This window comes from Pseudorca crassidens, chromosome 1, assembly GCF_039906515.1.
Source record: "Pseudorca crassidens isolate mPseCra1 chromosome 1, mPseCra1.hap1, whole genome shotgun sequence".
In the NCBI taxonomy this organism is placed as follows: Eukaryota; Metazoa; Chordata; class Mammalia; order Artiodactyla; family Delphinidae; genus Pseudorca; species Pseudorca crassidens.
This window is the reverse complement of record NC_090296.1, coordinates 82,880,213-82,907,966: the sequence shown is the minus strand read 5'-3', so window position 1 is coordinate 82,907,966 and position 27,754 is coordinate 82,880,213. Positions and strand designations below refer to the sequence as shown.

At 43.3% G+C, this 27,754-nt stretch overlaps 1 protein-coding gene across 7 annotated transcripts in view; it reads left to right on the top strand.

Moving 5' to 3' along the window:
* Window positions 1–9,581: 9,581 nt before the first annotated feature.
* RASGRP1 (RAS guanyl releasing protein 1) overlaps window positions 9,582–27,754 on the top strand; it is a 309,379-nt gene continuing 291,206 nt past the window's right edge. For all 7 annotated transcript variants that reach the window (XM_067742527.1, XM_067742489.1, XM_067742506.1 and 4 more), the window contains exon 1: window positions 9,582–9,684. The gene's annotated coding sequence lies outside the window, so the exon portion shown is untranslated. The remainder of the gene's footprint in view (window positions 9,685–27,754) is intronic.

Sequence of the window (27,754 nt, the reverse complement as noted above, 5' to 3'; positions counted from 1 at the left end):
CATACTGTCCAGATGACATCCATTTAGCTGGCTGAGCACATCATCCAACACAGATATTCCCACCCTACCTTGCAGTCTCAATCCCTCTTCATTATGTTCTTTCTTGTGTGAGTCCAAGTTAGAAATTTTTAGCGGCTACTATGTACTTTTTCAATCCCATCAAGCTATCACTGTGCCAAAGGGAAGCAACCCCGTTCAGCTGCTAGTGAAAAGCCCTTCTGTTAGGCAAACTCCCTATGTAATTAGCTCACATTGATTTCCATCTTTGGCAGCAGTAACGAATAGACCATTTCAAATCTGGAGACTTTAAAAAAGAACACGTGTGGGAGGACATGGCTGTTGGTGGAGAAGTTTACTTCCACACACTACACAGAGTGTGCATCTTGTCACTTTTTATCTGAGAATAGGCGGAGAACCGTGAAACAGACATGGCACCTGGCTCTGAATTGCAGCGATATTTAAAATAAAAACACTTGCCGAAGAGACTGACTGCATCATAATAAGGAGTCTTGTTCTGCCACCAGCATAATCAGAACTGTTTTTAACACATCACAGATGTGAACGTTTTGCTTCAATATACCATGCCAGAGTCTTCCTCTAGGCCCTCTTATTTTTCTAGAATGACACACAGGGCTATCTCACCATAAAACAGAGCACCAGCAGTCTCCACTGTTGCATCCAACCTTTGAACCTAAAGGAGCTTCAGGACATCCAAGCTCATCCAAGCTTTGTCAGGATCCATCAGGGACCAACAAGCTCAACTAGGGAGGGAGGGTGGAGGGAAAAGAATGAGCCTCTCCTGAGAAGCTAACCTGACAAGCTGCCAGAGCTGCAGGCTTATCGTCCCATTGAGTCTTCATGGTCACCCAGCAGATAGCATTTACTCCATTTTACGTGTGAGGAAACTAATGGTGAAAAGGGTTTCACAAACTGGCCAGTGTCACATGATTCAAGCCTAGATCTAGGGTCAAACACCATGCTCTTTCCACTGCACCACATTGCCCCAGTTCTGGAGCATAGGCACAGGGCATGAGAAAATGCTTAGCGGTTTGAATTTTATCTTAAAAGCAAGAATAAGTCAGCATTTACTTTAGACTTTTTATCTTATGTGTAACACTCTGGAAAGAATGTAGAGAACTTACGGAAGGAGGCTAAAATGGAAGATAAGGAGCCCAATAAGAAGACTACTGCAGTATTCCAAGAGAGTGTTGAAAGGGTTGGAAATTAGGCATTAGTTACGATTCCATCGTTTCAAGCAACATAAACAAAAATAGACATTCAGACCCTTTGGCTACTTTGGAAGAGTCTTCACTGCAAGGATTTGGGGGGCTCACATGACTGCCAAGAGACTGGAGAGCAACTGGAGAGTGTATCGTAACCAAAAGCTCCAAAAGCCTAGTGGACAGGAGGAAGAGAAGCCCTCATGTAGTAGAATCAATCTGATTGGGGTGGGGTGGTGGCCCTACCCTGCATGAGTGGCCTCCAAACACTCCTCTGTTGTCCAATCCCTCACTCAGGTTTCAGAGACCTGGGACAGAGCAGCTACTTGGCCAATCTTAGGTCACACACCAGAGATCCACTTTGGGAAATGAGCAAGAAGAGAAAAGATCTTGGATTCTTGGATTCCACAGTGGGATGCAGGCACCTGGTATTACCTACTAACAAGAGGATATACCATGAGTAAGAGGTAATTAGCCCCAGTAGAAATCCAGGTACCACTCAGAAATTGGAATGGAAGATGGGCAGCCACAAAATGATTAGTGTTCACAAAGAGCATGAACAGTGAATTTAAAGAAGAGATGATGATGTTTGAAGTACTGTAAACATCAAACACTTATTAAGTCTACTGTGTGCAAGATAGGGGGCTCAGTTCTATCGGAGATATAGGGAAGCATAAGATTCACACGGAATATGAGACCCAAACACGAGAAAGGTCAGTAACAATAAGTCACATATATCATGTGTAGGTGCAGATAATAAGGCATATGAAATTCAGAGAATGGAAAGATGATGAAATCTAAAATAAGTAGGAGGGACTTCCCTGGTGGTCCAGTGGTTAAGAATCCACCTTCCAATGCAGGGGACGCGGGTTCGATCCCTGGTCGGCGAACTAGGATCCCACATGCTGTGGGACAACTAAGCTCGCGTGCCACAACTACTGAGCCCACGTGCTCTGGAGCTGGCACGCCACAACTAGAGAGGAGCCTGTGCGACACAACTAAGACCTGGCGCAGCCATAAATAAATAAATAAATAAAAAGTGGGGAAATTTTAAAAATTAAATTTAAAAAATTATAAGTAGGAAAGTCATCCTGAGCACCATGGAACTTGAAGAATATGTAGAATTCGGGCCAACAGACAGGAAAAGAGAGAGCGTTCTAGGCATCTAGGCATGGAGGTGCAACATACAAGATGCATTTAAGAATCGATTCATGTGCAGTGGTCAAGGGCAGAGAGTTAATAGAAGGAACCATTCCTGCCTGAGGGTCAATGATATCTAAGATGCACAGAAATGGACAACTTTCCCCATCTCTTGTTTAGCTGACCTGGGTCAATCACTAAGCAGTTCCATTTCAAGACTTTAGGGAGGAAAATAAGGAAGGTGTATGTGCAGGGCTGAGGGTTTGGGCTCAAATGTATCAGTGGTAGTGAGAGGAGAAAGAAAACAGACCTGAGAGACACTGGCATTGTGCTTCAAGTTCCTGACTCCCCTTCCTAGACCAGGGCCACCTGGGTTGGGCTGAACTCATCCAGCTCATTGTCAGGCTGCCAAATGCCCTGACCACCCCAGCTGCCCCACCGTCCTCCCTGCTTCTCCTCCTTCCTACCCTTCAGCAACATTGCTTCTCACCAACCTGCAGAGCCAACACCCAGGGAGAGGAGTGGGTCTGGGATGGGGAGTAGAATCCTGGATCCTCCTGGACTCTGGCTCCCCAGTAGCAGGAATCTTTTGCCCTGGCAACTGCTTTAACGCCAGAACCAGACCTAGTGGGACCACCACTCCACCCCAGACACCTGCAGACTCCAGAGGCATCCATCTGCTGTTCTTCTTCCCTCTCCCAGTTCTGGGGCATGAGGCACCATGAGACCTATCTCCCTACTCCTTGACTTCAGGCTTAGCCATGTGACTTGGTTTATCTAATAGAATGAGGTGAAAGTGTTGGCATTCCAGTTCTAAGCCTAGGCTTAGGGGCCTTGCGTGTTTCTGCTAGCTCTTTTGGAGCCCTGTCTTCATCATGAAAATAATCCGAGGCTTTACTGTTGGATAATGAGAGACTGGGTAGAAAATCCGAGATGACACGTTGAGGCATCCCAGGCCAGTGGCCCCTGACTGACTTGGCAGCTGACCACAGATACAGGAGTAAGTCCAGCCAAGACCATCCAGCCCAGATTCCCAACCCACAGAAACATGAGCTAGATAAATGGTTGTTCTAAGGCAGTGATTTATGGGTTGGTTTGTTACACAGCAATAGGTAACCGATACACCCCTCCTTAGGCTTTTGGACACTCTGTTTCTTCTTGGATAGCAGGAGTTAATGCAGTTGTTTCAACCACAAGCTAAATAATCACCACGTTGCAAACCTGCCCATGGGCTCTGCAGATACATCCAGATCATTTCTGAATTTTACCGTTAATATGTCTGAAACTTCTGTTTAATCTTACCTGTCTTTCCTTTCCATCCTCACTGTCATCAACCTTCGTTTCCTGTGATAGATTCTGGAAATAGGGTTCTAATTAGTCTCTTAATATTTCACCTTGTTATTTCTGTGATCTCTCACTATCCACAGAATTAGGCCCAAATATCTTACTTCCGGTCAGGACAAGACAATAACAACAACAACAAATGATACTGGGTATCCACTATGTGTCATACCAAGTTCAATAAGATAGAGAAGCTTAAGTCTCCGGGGAGTGACAGAGGCCCTCTTTAATCTAGCCCTGTTCTACTTCTGCAGATTCTTATCTACCTAAGATAAGAACCTCCGCAACTTACCTACCTAAGACATCTGCCCTGTCCCTGAAACATGGAACTCCTATATTAGCATTTTTGCTTATGTCACTGCTCCCCAAACCCTGCTGCCTAAAATGTCCTCCCTACTTTTCCCAGCTTCTCTAACTCTTTGCCTCCCTTCGAGGACCCAACCTAAGTCCTAACTCCTCTGCAACCTCCTCCTACTGCCCCTGCTGGGTCATCTCTGTCTTCTGTCTCTCTTGTCTCAATCCCTTAGAGCTCCTGTAGCTGTTGGCTGTGGCATCTGCATGACTGGTTACATACTAGCCTGGAGACCAGGGGCCCTGGTGTGTCCCCTCTCAGCATCCAACACAGTGCCAGACACACGTGCCTGCAGGTGATAATAATACTACATAAAGATGGATTCAGTCAAGCAGCTCTCTCCCAAGACAGTGTAACATGTTGGCTCTCCTTCCTTTTAAATAAAGTCTTATACCCTTAATTTGGGGTATTAGATTTGAGGAAAAACCATAGACCCTCACCATCCCTGCCATGCCTCACAAGGACTCAGAGGAAAGAGAACCAGAACTCTTCCTGACATGAAACTACCCTTTACTGAACACTCACCAAGTACCAGGTACCACCCTGGACATTTCATTTGTATTATCTCACTTAAATCTTACAATTGCCCTATGTGGTACATATTACTGCCTCCATTTTAAAGTAATGGAAACTCAGTGGCATGACTGAGTACTCCGTCTAAAATCCCACAGCCAGCAAGCAGCACAGTTAAGATGTGACTCCAGGTCTCTCTGAGCCCAAAGCATGTGTTCTTAGCCAGTAAGCTATCATGTCCTTGATTTAGCCAATTATTTTGCTCTCAGGACATATGGAACAGCCTTTTATCATTGTTGCACTTTCCTATCAATAGTCCTTAACTCCCAGCCTAGATATCAATTCCATGGGCCCTACCTAACCTAGCGCCTTCTATGCTGAACAGAATAATGCCCTCAACCCAAAGATGTCCATGTCTTCATCCCCAGAACCTGCGAATATGCTGTGTTACAAGGTATTGGGGAATTAAGATGGCAGATGGAGTTTGCTACTCAGCTGACCTAGAGATGGGGAAATTATGCTGAAGCATCCAGGTTGGGGTCCTGAAAACATCCAGTGCAATCCCAGGGGTCTTTATAATCAAAAGAGGAAGGCAGGAGAGTCAGAGAAGGAGATGTGACAACAGAAGCAGAGATGAGAATGATACCATTGCTAGAAGGGGGCTCCAAGCCATAGAATGCAGCAGCCTCTGGAAGCTAGCAAAGGCCAGGAAACAGATTCTCCCCTAGAATCTCCAAGAAAGTATGTAAAGTTTTAGCCCAGTGAGATTCATTTTGGACTTCTGATCTCCAGAAATGTAGGATAAGACATTTGTGTTGTTCTGAACCAGCAAGTTTGTAGTGTTTGTTACAGCGCAACAGGAAACTAACATACCTTCCCATAGAAACAATTAGGAGCAGTTCATGGTCCAATAACTTGCAAGACTCTTCATAGCTTAGACACTACAGCCCACATACTTATAAGGAGTGGAATTATGGAGGCATTACAAATAGTTCCCACAAATAAACTGAGAAAAGTCTTTGAAGAGCCTCTTCAGATTGCTAAAGAAGAAAGAAAGACAGCCAATTCGTCTCTCCTCTCCCATCCTCTCCCAGGGTCCTATCCTGTAGGACCATGTTCCATTAAGGGTCTGACTAGCTGAGATTTCCTACAGAGCTCATGTGTTCTTGCTAGTTTCCAAATAATGGCGCATTCCTCCCAGTAAAATCAAGAACTGCCGATAAGGTGCAAACCAGCTGCTGGGCCCCCTCTTCCTCATACATACCACATACACAAATAGGAAGATGGTCTCCAAGGCTGTAATTTCCTGGCCAGCAAGTGTCTTGGGTTTCACTTGAGTGGTTAATGGTGATGTCACCCGAGTGCCTTAGTATGGGGCATTTCCAACCTTCAATTAAAGGGCTATCATTTACTCTATATATTAACATCCAGAACAATAAACACAGTGGAACACAGTCATTAGAGGCAACCATAATCCATGGCCTGCTGTGTATTGATGTCAACCCTGCTGTGTTTGACATCTGAAATAAGTCCAAAGAAAGCACTGCCTTTTCAAAGCTGGGACTACATGGAGGATATCCACCCCTGGCTGTGTTCCATCTTCCCACCTCCATCTTCTAACCTATCAACCTCTTGGGTTCAACCCCAGAGTTTAAAACCCCTTGTCTTTTACAAAAAAGACAGCTAAGTCAGTCTTCTCCCTGAGCGGGAATAATGCCACCAGATATCAGTTGATTGAACCTAGTGGGCCCTCACTGAGATAATAAACCAATTCAAGATGTTATGATTCCTAAACTAAAGGATGTCACAACGTAATGGGCTTGAAGACATTTAAAAAACAAACAAACAACAACAACAATGAAAAAGTGATTTTATGATGCACAAAGAGAGCAGAGTAGTTAATATAGAAAACCAGAAAAGCAAAAGAAAATTTTACTCAAATTTAGCTGAAATATCTTGTCTCGAAGTCCTCTTCATTTGTTTCCTACATCTGTTTCCCACGTTCATTCAGTGCACGCTGATTGATCATGGATTGGTACTGGCAGAGATATAAATGTTCATAGGATAGCAGAGTCTGGTGGAGGAGACAAAGAATCAGTCACTATCACTACGTCTCATTTATCTGACATTTTCTATGCTGGGAAGGAGCTATTCCAAGTGCTCTACATACATGATCTCATTTTATCAATAATACAACCTCCTGAGGTAGGTACTAGAAGCCCTGTTTTGCAAATGAGGAAAAGGAGCCTTCCAGCCCTGAGGTCCTTTTTGCAAAGGCTAGAACTGGAATTCAAGCTCAGCCTGGCTTCATGCCTCCCAGGAGCAGCATGAGACGTGCAGCAATTCTTCCGGCACCATGGGGCCCATGCTTGTCGCATCCCGTTGACACTGATTTCTTGAGGGCCAGCCACCTAGATTTCTGAGCTCAACTCTTGCTTCAGGGGATACAAAATTAAAACAGAACCGAAAGGCTGCTCTGTCCGGTGGTGAGTGTGGTGGGGCGGGGGTGGGGGGGTCTCGTGGTGTTTATTATACACTTCAGGTCATGTGGAGAGATGCGCTTGGGTCCTGCAGGCAAGGGAAAGATGCTGTAGAGTCAGGAGGCCATGTGAGGGCACAAAGATAGCCTTCTCAGCAGTCTAGGCCACTCAGACCCAGCAATTCCATGATTAGGTAAAAAGTAGGCCTTATTTCTTCAGGGGGCTGGCAGCAACTCCTTACTGCCTTACTGGGTAGATCGTTCACACAGAGGTACTTCCCCAGAGAACATCTGATATGCTTGCTCGATCATCTCATTTAATCTGGAGCTTCCCTGTGGGAGGTGCCATTAGACCTGATCAATTCACGGGCAGAGGCGGCCCTCAGTCCACCACAGGGCTGAGTCCCCAACCCCAGGCCTGTGAGTTCCCAAGACACAGCACAAGCAAACTCAATGCTCCTAGGGCAGCATTCCTTAGAAGGAGGCTGGTGAACACAGCAGCCATGTAGATACCTTGCGTGCATGTATCTTTAAAGTCAAATATAAGTGATTTACTGCAGTCCTGAATTATCTGTGCCATTGTCCCTCTCCACCAAACATGTTTTGTTGCATTTCACTTTGTTTTTGGTACAGTGTTATTCACTATGTTTGGGTTTATAGGAGCAGATCAGAAAGAGTGTGATTCTCCTAGCACAGGGTCTGGGGACTTTCTGGAAATGACTGTGCCGTAATGCCCTGTTTGGTGGGAGGGTTTTCCAAGTTGCCGCGTGTACTTTTAACAGCCAGGAAGCTGACGGAGCGGGAGTGGAGGAAGTGAAAGGCTCTCTGGTGGAGGCTTCCTGGGCTCTCCTGTGGGACTCTTACATGCCCTGCATGGGTCCCTGTGTGCTCCCAAACCTGGGAGACTTGCTTTGTCAAACCATTCTGGCTAATAGACCCACAGACAGAAAAAACAAACTTATGGTTACCAAAGGGGGAAGGGGGTGGGGAGGGATAAATTAGGAGGTTGGGATTAACATATACATGCTACTGTATATAAAATAGATAATCAACAAGGACCTACCATATAGCACAGGGAACTATACTCAGTATTTTGTAATAATCTATAAGGGAAAAGAACCTGAAAAAGAATAGATATAGATAGATACATAGTTATATATGTATGTGTAACCGAATCACTTTGCTGTACATCTGAAACTAACACAACATTGTAAATTAACTGTACTTTAATTAAACTAACCAACCCTTCTGGCTGCCTATGCCTCTGGGCTTTCGCTGCTCATGGCCGCCACCTGCTGGAACCAGCCTGGAACTGACTGCTGAGCCACGTAAGGCAGACGCCTAGCCAGGACAGGGGGTGATTGTCAAGTTCATTCCACGGCATTTATCCCAGAGAGAACCTCGAAACTGGCCTCGACACACAAGAATCTGTTTTTTAATAGTCTTTTGGAGACCTAAAGTCTACAAATCTCTCTGATAACTCATCTGAGAGTTTAATCACTGTCTCTCAGAAATATTTTCCCTATTTGTGATCTCAGTGATGCTTCTGTTCAGGTTAATTTCCTACTGATCTGTCTTGATGGAGATGAAAAGCAGCTGCTGTCACTTCTCTGGGTAAAAGTTCTCTGTGGGCCTGGAAAAAGATCAGTGAGTGTGCCTCACTTCTCTGGAAAGGTCCCACGTTTTATTCTCCTTTAAATTGACTTTCTTTAGCCTACTTTTAAATTTATTTATTATCTCTGTGGCTTTCCTATGAATGCTCTCAACTTCTCAACATTTCTCTTTACTTGGGGACATGAGATGCTCTGAGTAAGGATTTAGCCAAAGCCAAGTACGATGCTTCCAATATCATGATGCATCATGGTATTGGAAGTAATCTCTCCAGATGACCACTCCTTTGGCAAAACTTTTCCAAGCACCTACTACATGTAAGGCACACAGGTAAGACCTGTGTGGGATTGAACATGAATTACTCATGGACTTTTCCAAAAAGAGAGAGGAGGTAATGCTACAGTGCCTGCACATAGATCACTCTAATGGTGAATGAGACAGGTACAGGCCACCAGAGGTCCACAAAGGGAGAGAATACTATCAGCCTGGGCATGTATAAGGCTTTCTATAGACAGTGGGCACTGAACTGGCCTTTGAAGGTGTGATACTGTGCTTTATAATAAGAAATACATATTTGGTCTTTGACCCCTTTTCCAGCACAGAGTTCCTGAAATCCTTGGAATTGTCTGTGGTGAGAGTGATCAAGGTGTTTCTTGTTATGTTAATGAGGTGATTTTTGGAGCACCTAATGATGGGGGCTGGTTGCCAGGAGAACCAACTATGTGATTGGAGGGTTGGACTTTCAGTCCCACCCCCAACCTCCTTGGAATGGGAGAGGGGTTGGAGGTTGAGTCAGTTGCCAATGGCCAATGGTTCAGTCAATCAAGACTATGTAATGAAGCCTCTATAAAAACCCAAAAAAAGCGCGTTTAGAGAGCTTCTGGTTTGGTGAACACATGGAAGTTCGAGGAGAGTGGTGGCTTAGAGAACATGGAAGCTCTGTGCCCCTTCCCACGTACCTTACCCTCTGCATCTCTTCCATCTGACCGTTCCTGAGTTACATCCTTTTATGAGACATTGATAATCCAGTAAGTACAGTGTTTCTCTGAGTTCTGTGAACTGCTTTAACAAATGAGTCAGACCCGAGGAGGAGGCTGTTGGCCCTCCAAATTGTGGCCAGTTGGTCAGAAGCATGGGTGACAAGCTGGATTTGTGCTGGTGTCTGAAGTAGGTGGGGAACGGGGGAGGTCAGTTTTATAGGACTGAGCCTTTAACCTGTGGGATCTGATGCTAAGTCCACATCGATAATAACAGAATTGAGTTGAATTGTAGGACATGCACCTGGTGTGGGAGAGGTGCTTGGTGGTGTGGGGAAACCCCTGAGGCATTGGAATTGGTGACCAGAGTTGTTAGAAGGACACATAGAATTTGGTTAGACCCGAGAAGGGCGTTAGGAGAGGAAACAGCATTCTGGGTGGAGAACAGCCTGAGGAAAGCCCTGGAGATAGTGAATACCAGACATGAATGTGAGCTTTGTGTTGCATTTGCTTGGGTCAAGGAAGAAAAAGGGAGAAAGAGACTGGGCCAGATCCTGGGGCCTCCCCAACAGTGGGGAACCTTTAGAGAATCCAGGTATTATGTTCATTTTATAGAACTCCTGCTTGATTTTATCAACTTGAAAACAACTTGTTTTTCACCACGCTGACCCTAAGTCATTCTCAGATGTTTTTAGTGTCACTTTGTCCCCATCTAGTACTGGCTCTTGATTTTGACTTGTTTGCTCCAAGTGCCAGTTTGGTTTTTACTCTTTGTTTCTCTATTTCTGAGAAATCTGTCTTGCCCACTCTCCCAGCGTAACCTGTGACAAGATCAGTTCCAGCTAGCCAGTGCTGCCTCGGTCACTCCTCAATCCTTTCCCTGGTACAGTGGGTCTTTTATACTCCTCTTTCCCTTTGGGAGACTTAGGAAGGCAGGGCACCTGGATGTGAGACCCTGGGCAAGTCACCTGCCCACTCTGGCCTCAGGGTCCACTTCTGTAAAAAGAGGGGGGAGTACCTGACCTCTTGGTCCTTTCTCAAGCTGATGTGTTATAAGACAGTAACCTCAACTGTCTCTATCCACAAGCCATACCCCCTCAACTGTTTCCACGGAATAATTTTAGCATTCCTGGAAGACTGCCTATGAAGTGGACTGAAAATGGAGTTTGAAACAAATTGGATCAGCTGGGAAGTCAACCAGCTTTGAGTTATTTGTTTCCAACTGGAATGAGGATAAAGGGAAAGATGAGAGGCATGCCTAGCTTCCCTCTTGCCAAGGAACCTCCCCCCAGGAGATATTTTCAAAGAGAAAGAGACAGTGATGGATGATGAAGCACAAAAATGAGCTGCAGGGGGCACTCAGCACCCTGCTTCCCTCTTGAATCAGTCAAACTCTCTCCCTCTTCACCTCTTTATCGTCAGGCTGTCCCTGTTTGATTTCAGCCTGTCCACAAAACCAAGACCTTCCCTCTGACGTGGTTCTAGTGAGCTGCCTTGGCAGGTCCCGATTTTCCCATCTCTGCAGGTGATAAGTCTCCCGAGTAGCTGCTTTGAGCCCTTGCAGCTCTGCTTCTCAGTCTTCTCCTTAGATGCCTAAGGCTATTGGTACTGACCAGCAGGAACACAAGATGAAAAGTGCTAACAATCAGCAGGTTAGTAAACTCCAGCCTCAGGTGTCTGTCAGGTACTAGAATTAACATGAGCCCAGGTATCGAGAAAAATCTAGAAGGTCATGAAGAGCACAAAGGGAGGATAGAACTAGGGTCTAGGGCAGGGAATAAACATCAGAAATAAGAATTGTACGTTGTCTTACTACTTCCGTATTGCTTTTAGTATTATTTTGGTACTTCATGAGATTCTTCCACATCAATTATTTCAGTTAATTCTTAGGATGACCCTGTAATGTTAGGTATTCTAAATCCTATTTTGTACATAGGGAAACTAAAGTTTCCATTTTTTTATGCCTTATATAAGTGAATGAACTTGACAACAATTTGATTGTGTTTTTTATGTATTTTTTTTTTTTTTTGACAAATTGAAGGTTTGTGGCAACCCTGCATCAAGCAAGTCTGTTGGCACCATGTTTCCAACAGCATTTGCTCACTTCATGTCTGTTTCCCATTTTGGAAATTCTCACAATATTTCAAACATTTCCCTTATTATATTTGTTACGGTGATCAGTGATCTTTGTTACTATTGTAATTACTTTTTGTTTTATATTTTTTAATGTATATACATTGTTTCTTTAGACATAATTGTATTGCACACTTAATGGACTACAGCATAGTGTAAATGTAACTTTTATATGCACTGGAAAACCAAAACATTCATGCGACTCCCTTTATTGCAGTGATCTGGAACTGAACTTGCAATATCTCAGAGGTCTGCCTATACTTGCTTTTGTTCCTTTGCCCATTCTGTTCCCTCTGCCTGAATCTTTTTTTTTCTTTTAACATCTTTATTGGAGTATAATTGCATTACAATGGTGTGTTAGTTTCTGCTTTATAACAAAGTGAATCAGCTATACATATACATGTATCCCCATATCCCCTCCCTCTTGCGTCTCCCTCCCACCCTCCCTATCCCACCCCTCTAGGTGGTCACAAAGCACTGAGCTGATCTCCCTGTGCTATGTGGCTGCTTCCCACTAGCTATCTGTTTTACATTTGGTAGTGTATATATGTCCATCCCCCTCTGCCTGAATCTTGAATCCCTTCTTGAATTTCTCCACCTGGCAAAACCCCACTCAATGGAAGATCCCACTCACACGTGCCCTCCCTGCTGTAGCTTTTTTTTTTTTTTTCTTTTGACTCAGGAAACCAATCACTGACTCCTGTTTACTATAGCACTGGCCATGCACCTCTAATACAAACTTGCCCTCTTCCTCTATATCCCGACAAGATTGTGAGGGCCTCTGGGTTCAGGGCTTATTCTCCTGTGCCTTCTTGGTGTTTGGGTCTTCAGTGCCCAGCACAGAACCTGGTACATAGGAGGTGCTCAGTGAATGCTGATTGAATGAGTGGATAAGTGAATGAAAGTTCGCACACTGAGGTTACTGACTTGTTTGACTGAAGGATCCACAAGTGGATTCCAAAGCAATTTCCAATTCAGTCTCTTGCTACTTAAAGGTATATCAAGTCTAAAGTCCTAGAAAGGAAACCAGTGGTCTTGGAGAGGGATCAGAAGAAACAGTCTGTGTATAGTCACTGGCATTGTTATGTCTGGAATGCCAAAGGAAAGAAGAATAAACATAACTTAGGCCATATAACTAGCAAGATGCTATAATCGAATTATTTTGATCACTGCCTCTCAGTCCTAATGATGGGAGTCCACAAAGAAGATAATCTGACCTGCGTTAAACACAGAAGAATTCTGGTTGGTGTATTTCTCCTCCACAGGTAACTCATTAGCTCCCTCGTGGGTGTGGACTGTATACTTGTTTTTACTTTTCTGACTTTCCACTCAAGCATCTGGAATCAGATGCTTCCCATACCTGTACATGCAGTTCTGCATGAGCCTACCATAGAGCATGCTCAGTAATGAGCATACCCTGACCTGTAAAACTGTCACTATCCCCAGCACGTGCTGGAGACTACTGCACTTTCTGGGAGGTTATAAACAGAAATAATAGAAACAAGAAATTGTACATCTGGAAAGCTCTTGGAAATCTGGTACCATCCTTTATTCTACTCATGGGAAAATATTCCCCAAGACATCAGGTGTCTTTGCAGGGTCATGCAGCTAATCAGGAGTACTGGTGACATACCCCTTAGAGAAGCTTATTCTTGTGCTTGTAACAAGAGTACATTTTTTGGTGAGAATGATCCAGCGTTGTGACATCCATTCAAAGTGAAATCTGTAAAATTTACTCTAAGGTTACCAGACTTTCTAATATGGGTCAAATTGGGAATAGTTCATCAAAAGTTAAGGTAAAGTTTCATTTATGATAATCTCTTCATTTATAATAATCTCCAAAGTTTCATTTATAATAATCTCCAATAATAATTTATAATTATTATTATAATTTATTATAATCTCCAATAATATTAGAAATAATAATTTCTAGCCTTCTGGGGAATCTGGCTAAGCAAAATGTGCTCAAAATCAAAAAGTTCAAGAAATTCAGGATGTAGGACCTTGAAAGGGGAACAGCCAACTTGGAGGTTATAGACGTTTCTGAACAGAGAGAAGGGGTGGGGATGGGTGAGAGGTGAGCCAGCATTGAGAGAGGGTGGTAAAGGACTACTTTTGACTGGTATCTGTTACCCTACCCTGGGGGAAGAGTATGATTGCTTCTTTAACATTAGATTTGGGCATGTGACTTGCTTTAGCCAAAGATACATGAGTGGAACTGCTGTGTGTTATCGCCAGGCAGCAGTTTTAAGAGCAAGTGTGGAGTTCACCATGTTCTCACGTGCCTGACTTTGGAATCATGGAAGTGTCTGTTTGGTTTAGCTTCCGTGGGCAGGATCCCAAGTGGCTGCAATGTACAGTCCTTTGGCCAATCCCTAATGGACGTGTAGTGTGAGCAAGAAATACGGCTTGCTATTTTAGGCTTCTGATTTTTAGGGGTCGAGATTTCCCATGGTATCACCTATCCAGTCCAAAAGAGCCTAGGGGGTCAAACAAAAGGGGAAGTCTGTTCTGAGAAGCATGGCTTATGAATCAAATTGAATGAGTTGGATTCCACCTCGACAGTGTACCTATAACTAGCCTACATGTAAACCGTCCATATCTTGAATTTGCTGGCATAGCAAAGGGTTTTGTAAAGTCATTGCAGTGTCTCAAGCCAAATGAGGACTCACAACAGAGAAGGGGGACCAGAAAGGACAGTGGAGTAAAGCTGGGCTCCCTGCCTTCCCAGGCAAAGCCCCCGCGATGCCAAAAGCAGAGAAGACTAGTGTCAGTGCAAGAGGCCACACATCCCCATTTATATTTTTCCCTTGGCAGTCCCATCACATCTTCACTCCCATTGCACATCCCAGTGCCCTGTTCACCTCCTCTCCACGGGCATCTGATGGGCCTGGGCAGGCAAGTGTGCTCATCTGATTGTATATATATGAGGAGGGTATGTGTGTGCCTGTGCATACACCCATGTATATGCAAAGATTCAGAAAGGATGTGCTAAGTAAAGAGAATAATACTACACACTCTTCTCTGTATATGTTCTCTAAAGTCCCCAGCTTCTACCTAGTAGCATTAACATAGATCTAACACTCAATAGTGGATTACTGTTAGACCTGGGGCTATGGTTACAGCTGCTACCAGTGGCCCAAACCAGGGTACATATTATCTCACAGTAGGTGCCAGTGTCATGCCGGAAGGAGATGAAGGCCTTAATTCATGTTGCTTCAGTCTACACCCTCCTCCAAAGAGCAGGTGCAATATACTAGGCAAGTTAAGTGGCACTGGAAATTTCTCAATTAATGTTTTTAAGTTTGAGTAAAAAAAGGACTAAGTGACTAATAGAACCCAAAAACCAAAGCTGAAATTTCACCTCCTAATGGTTCCATTACATATATTTTTATTCTTATCTTCACTTCTTCTATGTAGGGTCCACCTGTACATGAGAATCCCAGAGAGTTAGTGTTGAGAGGTGGGCTGGTCCAGTCTCCTCATTTTGTTGATGAAGCTGAAGCCCCTAGAGGTTCAGCAGCTGCATCCACAGGGGTGTGGGAGAAGTCGCAGTACCCAGAGAGCCACAGGCTGGTTTGTATAGAAGGAGGTCAGCCTTTGAAGCTGAATCTTGATTGGGCCGAACTTGCTCCTTTCTCTCTGGCCTTTTCATCAGCCTTTCATCATGGCCTGTTTACTTTGTGTTTCACTAAATGCCCTTTACAGGACTCACGGAGGCTATTTTAGTAGCTTCCTGGACACAGACAATGTTTTGCTTAGGCCCCACCTTGTGTTCAGGGTGTCTGGGGCCTATTGAAGTTGATTGAACTCGAGGGAGAAAGAGACAAGGAGTCAGACAGAGATAGTTATAGATCTGGCTTCAAATCTTTCCCCTTCCCTCCCCTACATGCCTCTTTCTCTGCTCCTTCCTTCCTGCTTACAGTTCAAACTCTATACCAGCCATTGAAATCATTCTGGAAACAGAATTAGAAGACTGTGCATCTTGGAAATAAAGCTCATGCTCTAGAGAGTCACCACGATATCAGAGTTTCATCCATGATTGCAGTCTTAAATCAGAGAGCCCTTAGGAAACATCTATGTACCACAAATTATAATATGGCTATAAAATCTTTTCTGTAATAAGTAATGTTCCATGAAAACAACACTTCTCAGTCTTCCAGGACATAGCTGAAACATGACTTAGGTTGCAGTTGGTTTTTATGCATTTTCAAATGGAAAGAATTCAAATTCCCTAAGCATGGTGCATTTTTAATCTTACAGAGCTTGACTTCTCAGTAGAAACCCATCTTAGGGAAGGGAGCTTATTTCCCGGAGGAGCTTTCCTGACTTCGCCTTCCAGATGCTAAGCATTGATTTATAAACTGTTCGTATGGCTAGGAAGTCTTTGCACAGAGAAGAGGAGCCAACCACTTTCCCCTTTTCCTGGAGACAAGACAAGATGTATTCAGGTCCAAACTGGAAAAATTAAGATCAAATGTTAGGAAAACTACTCTTATGACAAGTGTACACCAAAATAGACCTCCTGTATTGGGGGGCATTAGAAAATGTTTTCTTATACTCTATACGTATAATTTAGAAATCTTTAATCTGAATTAGTTCAATGGAGTCTTGCCTAAAGGCAGGAGTATGCATTAGATATGCCACCCCCAAAGTCCCTCCTACTCTGATCCCAGATCTCAGATAAAAATGATAAAAATCAAGCCCCCAAGGTAGGAGACCTCACCGAACTAGGACCAAAAAGACCATTCCTCATCCAATCAACAAGAAACATGGATTCTTCGGGAGAAACCCCAAACACTCTGAGTATGTAGGTCTTCTTACTCAGTATGACACCGAGAGGCACATGACAAGAGTTCAGGACTTTATATTTTGTTGCTCTTTAGTGATTGACTTTTTAAGACAGATTTTGAGGATAGTCAAGATTCAGTTTACTCTTCAGGAAATGAAGTTAAGCAATGTCTTTTCAGATTCAGCAATCATTTATTGAGCACAGTATGAGCCAGAAACTGGATACTGAGTAACAGACATGGTCCTGTCCTCGTGGTACTTGCAGTTATGCACTTTAGATATTTTCAATCTATACGTGACAAGCGCTACAAAAAGGGGAAGTAGGCTGCACTGAAATGCCTAATACAGGTTATATCCTGGTCTGAGGAGCTGCGGAGGGCCTGCCTGGGAAGATAACTTCTAGAGTAAGACCCTTAAATGAGACTTAAGGGAAAGGCAGGAGTTAGGTGGCAAAGAAGTCATTGAGTGAGAAAGTGTTCCTAGCATTAGTGGTACAAGCAGTACCAAAACAAAAAGAAACACAGAATATTTAGCAGAGTTCCCTGTGCTGTATAGTAGGTCCTTGTTGGTTATCTGTTTTAAACATAGTAGTATGTAAATGTCAACCCCAAACTCCCATTTTATCCCTCCCCCACACCTTTCCCCTTTGATAACCATAAGTTTTTTAAGTCTGTGAGTCTGTTTCTGTTTTGTATATAAGTTCATTTATATCATTTTTTTTAGATTCCACATATAATCGATATCATATGATATTTGTCTTTCTCTGTCTGACTTCACATAGTTTGATAATCTCCAGTTCCATCCATGTTGTTGCAAATGGCATTATTTCATTCTTTGGTCTGATTAGTTATTGAGAAGACTTTTTTTTTTTTTTTTGCGGTACGCGGGCCTCTCACTGTGGTGGCCTCTCCCGTTGTGGAGCACAGGCTCCGGACGCGCAGGCTCAGCGGCCATGGCTCACGGGCCCAGCCGCTCCGCAGCATGTGGGGTCTTCCCGGACCGGGGCACGAACCCGTGTCCCCTTCATCAGCAGGCGGACTCTCAACCACTGCACCACCAGGGAAGCTCGAGAAGACATTTTGCACGGAATCCTGTGCTGGTTCCCTTTTGTATCCCCCCTTAAGTGTTAGATTTCCTCAGGGCCCAGCCACTGGACTTCTTTATTTTTATCTACCCTGACTCCCTTGGAGATCTCATCCAGACTTACGCCTGTAACTACCTTAGACTGATAACTTCCTCATTTCTATCTCTAGCCCAGGCATGAATTCTAGTTTCACATATCCAGCCATCTACTTGACATCTCTTCTTGGATGAATAATAGGGATCTCAAACTAAGATATCCAAGACTGAGTTTCTGACCATTCCCCCAAAACTGTTCCTATCATCCACATTTTAGTAAATGTCAATTCTATTTTTTCTAATTGCTCAGCCCCCAAATCTTATAATCATCCTTGACTTCCCTCTTCCTTTCTCATGCCACATCCAGTTAATTAGTGAAGAAACTCAAAACTTCCCACCCCCTGTATGGCTACTAACCTGACCTAAGCCACCTTTCCCTTTGTCTATGTTATTTCAATAGCCTTCTATTAGGTCTCCTTTCTTCTAACTTGCCTTCCTACAGTCTGTGTTAGCACAACATCCTCTTAAAAAATTGATCAGATCATGACATTTCTCTGCTCAAAACTAGCAATGGCTTCTGTATACCTACTAAGATGGCTACGTAACCTATTAGAGTGGCTAAAATAATTTTTAACCTGACATACTAAATGCTGGTGAGGAAGGGGAACAACTAGAACTCTTATACATTGCCACTGGGAATGCAAAATAGTTCAGATGTTGTAGAAATCAATTTAGTAGTTCTTGGGGAGCTAAATGTACACTTATAATATGACCCAGCAATCTTACTTCTAGGGATTTATGCTAGAGAAATGAGAACTCTGTTCCCCAAAAAAAACCTGTACACAAATATTTATCACAGCATTATTCATAAATGCCACATATTAAAAACAAATCAAATGTCCTTCACTGAGTAAAAGTATATTCCATACAATGGAATGCACTCAGCATTAAAAAAAATGACATATTAATGTACACAGCATACATCATATAAAGTGAAAGAAGTCAGTCTCCAACGATCGCCTATTGTAGGATTCCACGTATATGACATTCTGGAAAAGGCAAAACCATCGGGGCGGAGAAAAAATTAGTAGAGGTAGGGGAAAGGTTTGACTACAAAGGACAGCACAAGGGAGTTTGGAGGGATGATGAAACTGGTTTTTTTCTAGTAGTGGTTACACAAGTCTATGCATGTGTTGAAACTCATAGAGTTGTACAACAACAAAGTATTTTACTGTATATAAATTTTTTAAATAAAATAACCAAAAAATACCTAAAGGAACTAATTATTTTAAAATATTACCATCTTTATAATTTACTTGATGGACATATAAGTCTTTCAACTATTTTCTATACTTTACCATATTTGAAATATATCCATATTTGAAATATATCCTGAGTAAAAATTTAAAAATTAATATTAGCACATTCTCAGTCACCTGGGAACTGTGTACTGCCACTTATTCATTGCCTATGGCTGAGTTATATTTATGACCATGTTGGTGCCAAGAGATCACCTAAGTTGTAGTGTTAACCTTCAGTGTACAAATAAGCATATCTGATTGCTGTTAAATTGATATCCTAATGTCAAAATGGCACTAATTACCCCAAAACTACCATACTTACTCATGCTGAATTATTTCATTCATTAGGAAGTCAAAACTTACATTGAGCATTTGTAATTAAAAGATGTTTTTATAGAATAAGACTTTAGTGTCTTAAGTTTTTTAATAAATTGTGATTTGATCTGATATTATGTGGTACATTAATTACCACTGATGAAACAAGAAAAGAAGAGAGGTAGATGTAACTCATAAATGATGCATTAAAACAAGCCAAAGACCCCATGACTTCACAGTACACTGTACAAAATGTATTGGGAGCTAAAATAGAGGAAAGTAGTGGGAAGATTGTGTCATCACATAGCACATCGTAACAAAGTACGTGCATGCCAAATTCAATGAGTCTGAATTTAATTTGGAATTGAATTTGGTTGTATAAGTTTTTTAAACATAAAGAGTTCCTAGTTTTATATTTGTACATACATATTTAAGTAACATTATCCTAAAAACAATTGATGTCAGTCATAGGGATTCAGGAGAATTCTCTTCCTCTTAATATGTCAGAACCACTGTCCTAAAGCAGTTTATTCTGCAAGGGAATCACTTTCACGAGTGTAAAAATGCTTCATGCTTTGGAAATACAAGTTCTTTTTTCTCCAGTGTTGTAAGCCCAAGCATGTTTTTGGCCTGGGGCAAGTAGACAGCTGGCTTTGGACTGACTACTGTTAGAAGGACAGTTCATTTGGAGCCCTTCTTGGGCCACAGCTTCTGCAGAGCAAGGAGCAGCTGGCTCAGCAGCTGAGCTCACCCTGCTTCCTCATCCCCAGTCACCCGCAGTCCCTGCCAGTCCAGTGCACCACTTTATTGCCTGAGGTCTATTTTCCCTGAAACTCCACCCAGAACACTTACCGACTAATTTCCTCACTGGCACCATGAACACCCAACCTAAGACCAGAAATTTGACTCTGTATTATCTTTGTTAGCATCTTCTGAAAAAATCCACCTGCTTCCTCAGAACCCACAGGATGAGATCTTTAGATACTTTGATGTGGCTCCTCCTCACACCCAGCTCTTAGTTTTCTTCACATCATTCATTCAACACATTTATTGAGCACCTACTGTATTCCAGACACATTGCTAATGGCATATCTGAAAGCTTCAGTTTCTCCCTTCTTCTAACTGATTTACAGACTCTTCTTAGTACCTGTTAATATCTCCTGGTTGCAGCTCTCGGCTTCCTCCTCTCATGGCATTCATTGTTGTTGCCACCATGACTCACCATGCCTTGTCTCCTGGTCCCATTGCTCTTGATGAAGCAAGAAGGACCCTCTCACTAACAAGATTAAGCCTGTTAACTCTGAAAGAGAAGGGTCTTAGCATCAGTTCTCTTAAATGACTCATGTTTCAACTATTCCATTCTTTCCTAAAACATCTTCCTTTTTGCCCATTAGAAAAAAAGTATGATAATTTTCCTGAGTACTTAGTGGAGTAACATTTTAAATGGCACGAAATAATTTCACATCCAAGAGTCTTCACTCCAGACCCATATATGAATCCTTGAACTGAATCCAAACAGGGCCACTTTATCACCTTGTTGAGGGTCAGGAATGTTTCATTAAAGAATCTTTGTCCCTGGACCCACCAGAAGTCCCAAATGGTTATTTCCTTGCAAGAGTCTTCTTAGACACTTGTCACTCAATACCTTTTGCATAATAGGATATCATCGATAAACATTATAGGAGGCCTAAAGAGAACATCTGAGCTGTAGCCAAGCTGTTTAATTTGTATTTGCCCAACTTTCAAATGGCACTTATTTCTTAACCTCTTTCACTCTTCCCAACCTCAAAAATGCTTCACGTTTAAAGAAAACATCCAACACAATTTCTCTACTGAATACAACTCAATCAATCAATCAAAGCAGACACCTGTAAAAAGCAACTGGTAGGCAGTGGTAGGAAATATTTGCATAACACTTTTCTACTTTCCCTTTGGAGGGTCAAAGTACTTTTTTCCCTCATTGGTATTTTATAGACGTTGGAAATCAACTTGTTTCAATCTACTGAAAATTAATAATGCCGTTTCTAGTAATGTCTCCAAAAAACAGGGTAAAACAAGGAATATGTATCTTACAGTAGACAATTGGAACATCCTATGAAATGCCACACGATGGGTTTTAACTAAAATTTCTGAATACTTTTCTAAGTTACTAAGTGCTACTTTTTCAGCTAGAGAAGAAAGTCCGTTTCTCCATCAGTACCTTCTCCTTTCATATCCCACCCCAAAGAGGAAAATATAGCATCTGTGTAGAGGCTCAGGACAAGAAATCTATTACTCCAATAACTGGGTCCACAGGTCTCTCTAGCTGACTTTTAAAACCCTCTGTCATCAGTCTGGCTGCAGTTTTAGTGTATTTTGGCCCATTCCACTGGCTTCAGCTCAGCTCATGCTGACATATATGGAGGGGGCTGAATTCAATATGGGGGTAGACAATTTATGAGCACTTATAAGCGCACACCACGCACAGTTAAACCTGAAAAGAAACGATGGATATCCTCTGTTGCAATGTGAAAATCCTCCTCCTCCCCACACCTCACTTTTTCCAGATTACCTTTTCCACGGCCTGAGCGCTCACAGCCTGGAGCCAGGAAACGGGAGGCCAGTTTTTCACAGCCTCAAGCATTCCTTTGATTTCAGCTCTCTTGTGTGAGCGAGATTTTTCCTTACGGGTCATTCCCCCTACCCCATGTCACAGTGAGTTTTCACACAAAACTACAAAGAGATGAAAAACCCTGACCACACACCAGCCACCCCGAAAATGAAGTGGCACAACTGTGAGTGTCAGCATGCACATTTTTAAATTTGACCTTGCACTGCCAAAAAAAAAAAAGCAGTATAAGGAGGAAACACCATTGCAGAGACCTACTGGGAACAAGGTACATCTGGAATAAATGACTTAGCTTTCCTTCTCCTACTCTGTTGTAGGTTTCTTCCAATTTCCATTTTACAAAAGGGATCTGTTGACATGTCATCTAGCTGTCCATCAACAGGACTCCCGGTAGGCTGATGGTAGCAGCGTGATGGGCCAGAGTTGATTGACAGACATCAGGACAATAGTCTAAGAAGTGGAGGAAGGGAGCTGAGGTTACAAAGAAAAAGGCATGGGCCGGAGGGAAGGATGAAGTGAATCTAGAGAGAAGCCTCAGAGGAAGGGAGTCCTGTTGAACTGAGGCTGAAGTAGGTTGAGAAGCAGCTGAGGTGTGGAAGGCTGAGTCCAGGCATCTGAACAGAACCTGTCCCAGCAGAAATATCTAGAGCAGTAGGGCAAGGGATGTGGGCTTCCCCAGGAAAGACCATGGGACAGATTCTGTAGCAGCAACTGTTAGACTGGTATTGTGATGCTTCAAGATGTTTGACATGGAAACGAGAGGAATCTAGCAAAACCTCGTTGGGTTTTCACAAATTTTCAAGCACAGAGTGGTTCAGGGAAGAGACCTGCCAGTGTTGCAAAGACCACACTCACACTTCGGAATTGAACTCTATTGAACTAACTATGGAGAAATGCTGTGTAACTGTAACTTACCTATATTTTTGTCTTTTTTCTAATCATTGGGAGGTGCTGTGAATTCACTCATACTTCCACAGGAAACACAAAATGTAGGCCAATATCAGTGCTGTCCATATAACATAACCATAACACAAAAGAGAGTGTAAACAACATTGTAAAGCAACTGTACTCCAATACAAATTTTTTAAAAAGTTGTAAGCTCCATGATGGTAAAGTCTTTGTCTAGTTCTATATTTTCAGAGCCTAGAACAAAGTAAGTGTTCACTAAATGGTTGTTGAGTAAATGAATGAATGAAGCAGGCTTGTAGCTTAGTAATGAACTATTGTCCTTGTGACCCCTAGAATATTATGGTAAATTTATTTTGCTACTATAATGCTAACAGAATGAACAATGCACTCTTTTCCAAGTTCAGGGGATTTGGCACACCGATGAGGCAGGGGCCAAAATTTCCTAACCTAAAAGAGAGAGAAATTCCTCTTCCCTCCTGTAATGGTTGTTATGGAAGTGACTATAGCCCAAGGAGGAGAAGCTGTCTTTGGATCTGTCCTGCTCTCAGCAGATGCACATAGAACCATGGATAAACCACTCCTGATATATGAGCACATGAGCTGGGTGGGGGTGGAGAAGGAGGGATTTCCTAGCCTAAACAGAAGAGCGTGGCCTTGGGTGTTGTGCTAGTCGGAATCCTGGTGAGAAAGTGATAGCTCATTCAAATGGGTGACCGGAGTGTTTCATGAAAGGGCTATTTTTAAAGAGAGGACAGAGTTAGGGGAAACGAACAAGGGTTGATGTTGGGAGCCTTTAACTTAGAGACTGAAGACACAAGACGAGAGAGAGGGCTTGCTGAGACCTTATACTTATAGCTATGGGAAAGGACTACTCAAGAGGATCCCTGGCCCTGGAAAGAAGAGGGTGGCCACTGCTAAACTGTGGCCCAGGCGGGAGGGGGCCAAGGAAGGCACGGCTTGGTCTTTCCTTCCCCCAGTACTCTCATCTGCCATTGCCATTGCAACTAAAAGCCATAGGGCATGGGAGCCTGGTTAAAGCAGTTTATGGAGGTCAACCTCTCCATGCATAGAGCTGGGTAGAAAAGGATGGAAAACAAATCTAGAGGGACGGAGAATATCTAACACACTTTTGTGCCTCAGTATCTACTTTTTCCCTTTGTCTGGTTGAAAAGCATGTGTCCCCAGTATAGGAAACACAGTTCCTATCAACAGATGTATCATTGGGAGGTGCTGTGAATTGACTCATACTTCCACAGGAAACACAAAATGTAGGCCGACATCAGTGGTCTCCATATAACATAACCATAACACAGGATAAAAAACATGGGGTCGGGGGGGATGACACAAAGCATAGCTTCTATTATCCCTGCTTTTGTTCTTGGTCTCAGGCCTAATTTGATAACCAGAGCTTCCTCCTTCTACTACCCTTTCCCTATGCCTCTTACCCTCTATAAGTTCCTCGGCTGGATAAAGTCTTTACCTGGTGGTGAAGATGAAACCTTATTTATGCAAAATCTGATTTTATGGTAGTCTTGTATTTATTGGGGTGCTGTAATTTTTCATAGGCGAGGGTGGTAGAGAAATACTAAAAGGAGCTCTAGTAAACTCTCCTGGCTTCAGTCATGGCCCTCATCCCTCCCATCTGGTATCAGCAATCCATGTTTTCCTTTACAAGCAAGTTCGGTCACCCAGGCCAGTAGAGTGGTCCCGTCTTTGCCTGGTGGTTTAGCAGCATGTGAAGCCAGTCAGTCCCAGTTTCCAATTTAGTGAAACCATGACTGGTACCCTCTCAGAGGCAGTCTTCCTTTGGGCACTAGAACCTCCAAAACCACCAATCCCAAGATGGTGGAAACATGAATCAAAAATTCTTTAAGCGCATTATTAGGTACAAGAGTGAGAAGAACCTCTTCTACCTCGACATCTTGCTTCCCAGATCCATGAATTCTGGCTGTCAGGGAGATGGCACTATATTTTGACCTCTGGTTTGAGACATATACCCTAACCGCACAGTTCACAGTCTCTCTGTAATTGCAGCTGAGTCTGTAGTTCATTCCACAAGTCTATGAATGATGGGATAGTGAATTTAATGGATGAGAATCCATTTCCATACTCTATTTGCCATTCAGTGAATTATGTGAAGGGATAAAATAAGGCATCCTGTAAGTCTAGGAATGGTTGTACTGGCAGAAGAATGGGGGCAAGGAAGAAAATACCTGTTTGGAATATATAGCTATTCCTTTGAGGAAAAATGGCCACTGCCTCCATGATGGAAGGGGTCCAACAACATGGTAATAAGTTGGCTCCCCTAGGAAATAATGCTATTTCAGAAGCTCAGCATTGGTCTCTGCTGTGAGAGATATGGAGAGACAGAGGTGAGATGCTGAGCAGTGGCGGTAGCCAGGTCAGTCTTGATGAGGGAGACCGCACCGATGAGCCTCAGTCTCTGCTGCCATAGCAACTGTGCTTAAGGGGCCCATTGAACAAGCACCAGGTTGGCTGAGATATATTCTGACTGATAGCCACAGGGTGAGTCCATCTTGTCCACCTGATTATCAAGAGCCTCTCCACAATGAAATACTGTCTGGTGAGCATTTACATGGTGAAAGAATATTCTGTACCCGTTATGAGAAATCCGTCCTCATACATTTCCCCTTGTCATGTTCTTCTAAAGTGCCTGACCAGCTGGTTAAGTTTTAGTCACTTCGCATGTAGATACAAACCTTAAGCCATCTTATGGTGACCTAAGTAAACAACCAAATATACTGTTTAATGCTCTCCTAATTGGAGTAATTTCCCTTCACTGTGGTCTTGCAGAGCCACCCTAACTGGGACTAGAATGCAGTGGCTGCGCACTTCTGGCGTGTGCCCACATATCATAAAGTCAGGCCCAAGTCTTTTCTTCCCTAGTCACATGGTTATAAGGAACTCCACATAAGGCCATAGATATGAACTGAGCTAGAAGAGGCAATGCACCAGAAGTGGTGATGAAAGACTGAGCCACTTGCTCATATTGAAGCCCTTTTTTTTTTTTTTTTTTTTTTTTTTTTTTTTTTGCGGTATGCAGGCCTCTCACTGTTGTGGCCTCTCCCATTGCGGAGCACAGGCTCTGGACATGCAGGCCCAGCGGCCATGGCTCACGGGCCCAGCCGCTCCGTGGCATGTGGGATCCTCCCGGCCTGGGGCACGAACCCGTGTCCCCTGCATCGGCAGGCGGACTCTCAACCACTGCGCCACCAGGGAAGCCCTGGAAAAAGCATTTTTGCAGACAGAATTAAGCTAAGGATTTTGAGATGAGATCATCCTGAGTTACTGCGGTGTGCCCTAAATCCAATAACAAGTGTTCTTAGAGACAGAAGAGGAGGAGACACAGAGGAGAAGGCCATGTGAAGATGAAGGGAGAGATTGGAGTGACAGAGTCACAAGCCAAAGAATTCCTGGAACAACAGAAGCTGGACTAGGAAAGGAAGAATTCTGTTCTGGAACCTTTAGGGGGACCGTGGCCCTGCTGACGCCTTATTTCAGACTTCTAGCCTCCAGAACAGTGAAAGAACAAATTTCTATTGTTTTAAGGCAATAAGTTTGCGGTAATTTGCTACTGCAGCCACAGAAAACTTATGTGGTCAGGCATTTGGTTTCTACTAGGGCCCGTAGCAAGGCAGAAGCTATTTAAAGGGTTAGGGTTAGGTTATCTACAGAAGGAGTCATGGTTACACTCCAAAACATTAGAGGTCTGCACTGATTCTCCTACTGGGGCTTGCTAAGATAAGAGGGGAGAGCTGGTTGCCCCAGATGGGGCTGGGGGAGTAGGAGCTTCCTCGTTAAGTGATGAAAGATCAGGGGAATTGGGAGGTTTCCGTTCTTAATCTTCTCTGTATCTGCCTCAAACGTTCCTCATCTTACATCTCAGGAATCCACTCTTTTTCCACTTACGCCTTACCTTACACAAGAACAAGCAGTGTTGCACATTTACTGATAAAGCAACTTGTGTCTCAGTGATTAAGCAATTTGCCCAATGCCATATAGGTGGTTCCTGCCAAAGCTGAGAGTCACTCCTAGGTAGATTTGAAGCCTCAGCATGCGCACCTTCTCCTCTTTGCCCAGGCTGCAAGTTCCTAGAAATCTATTTAATGGGGGAAAGGTAGATGGAGATAGTACATGTGTTTAGCCACAGATGATCTTCAATCGTATTTTCCCTGCAGCTATAGTAGGTAAAAGATTCTTTAAGAACTATCCTGAGTTAGATCTATTTGCCCTGCAGCTACAAAAGGTGAAAGAGTCTCTAAACACTTCCGAAGAGGTTATTCGGCTTTTCACCTATGCCCTGAGTTGGGCTTTCAAGGCTAATAGTAATTTGTTTTCTCTGTTTGTGCTACCTATCTGGGTTTTATAAGTAGTCAGCCCATGGCACGATCTATATAATCTAAATCACCTGACAAAACACCTCATGCCACAGTCACACAATCTCTGCCATTCACCTGCACACCACCCCACGCAACAGCTGTTGATAATTTGAGTAACTGTTATTCTACCACATACTAAGATATCCATTTCCCCTTGGCAAAGGGATTATCTCTGCCTTCATCAAATATGTGAGCAACCTAATCACAGAATCCCATTCTGAGGATCTGTTTTCAGGAACAAATCCTTGTTTCATTTACTGGATCAGCCAGGTTCCTAACAGCAAACAGATGATAGAGTCAAAAGGAATATTCAGAGTTTAATGAAGGAACATTTACAAGAGAGTGGGGGAGGTTATGTTAAACCGACGAGAAATGGTAAAGTACCTGGCTAGTAAGAGTAGAAGGCTGTTACCACCCCTAGGCTCAAAGGTACCAGGGGAGGAATTATTCGCTGTAATGTACAGAGAGCGGAAGATGTAGAGAAAGCCATCCAGCAGGAGCTGTGGCTTTTGGTATATAGGAATCCAGCCACTGCAAAGCAGCTG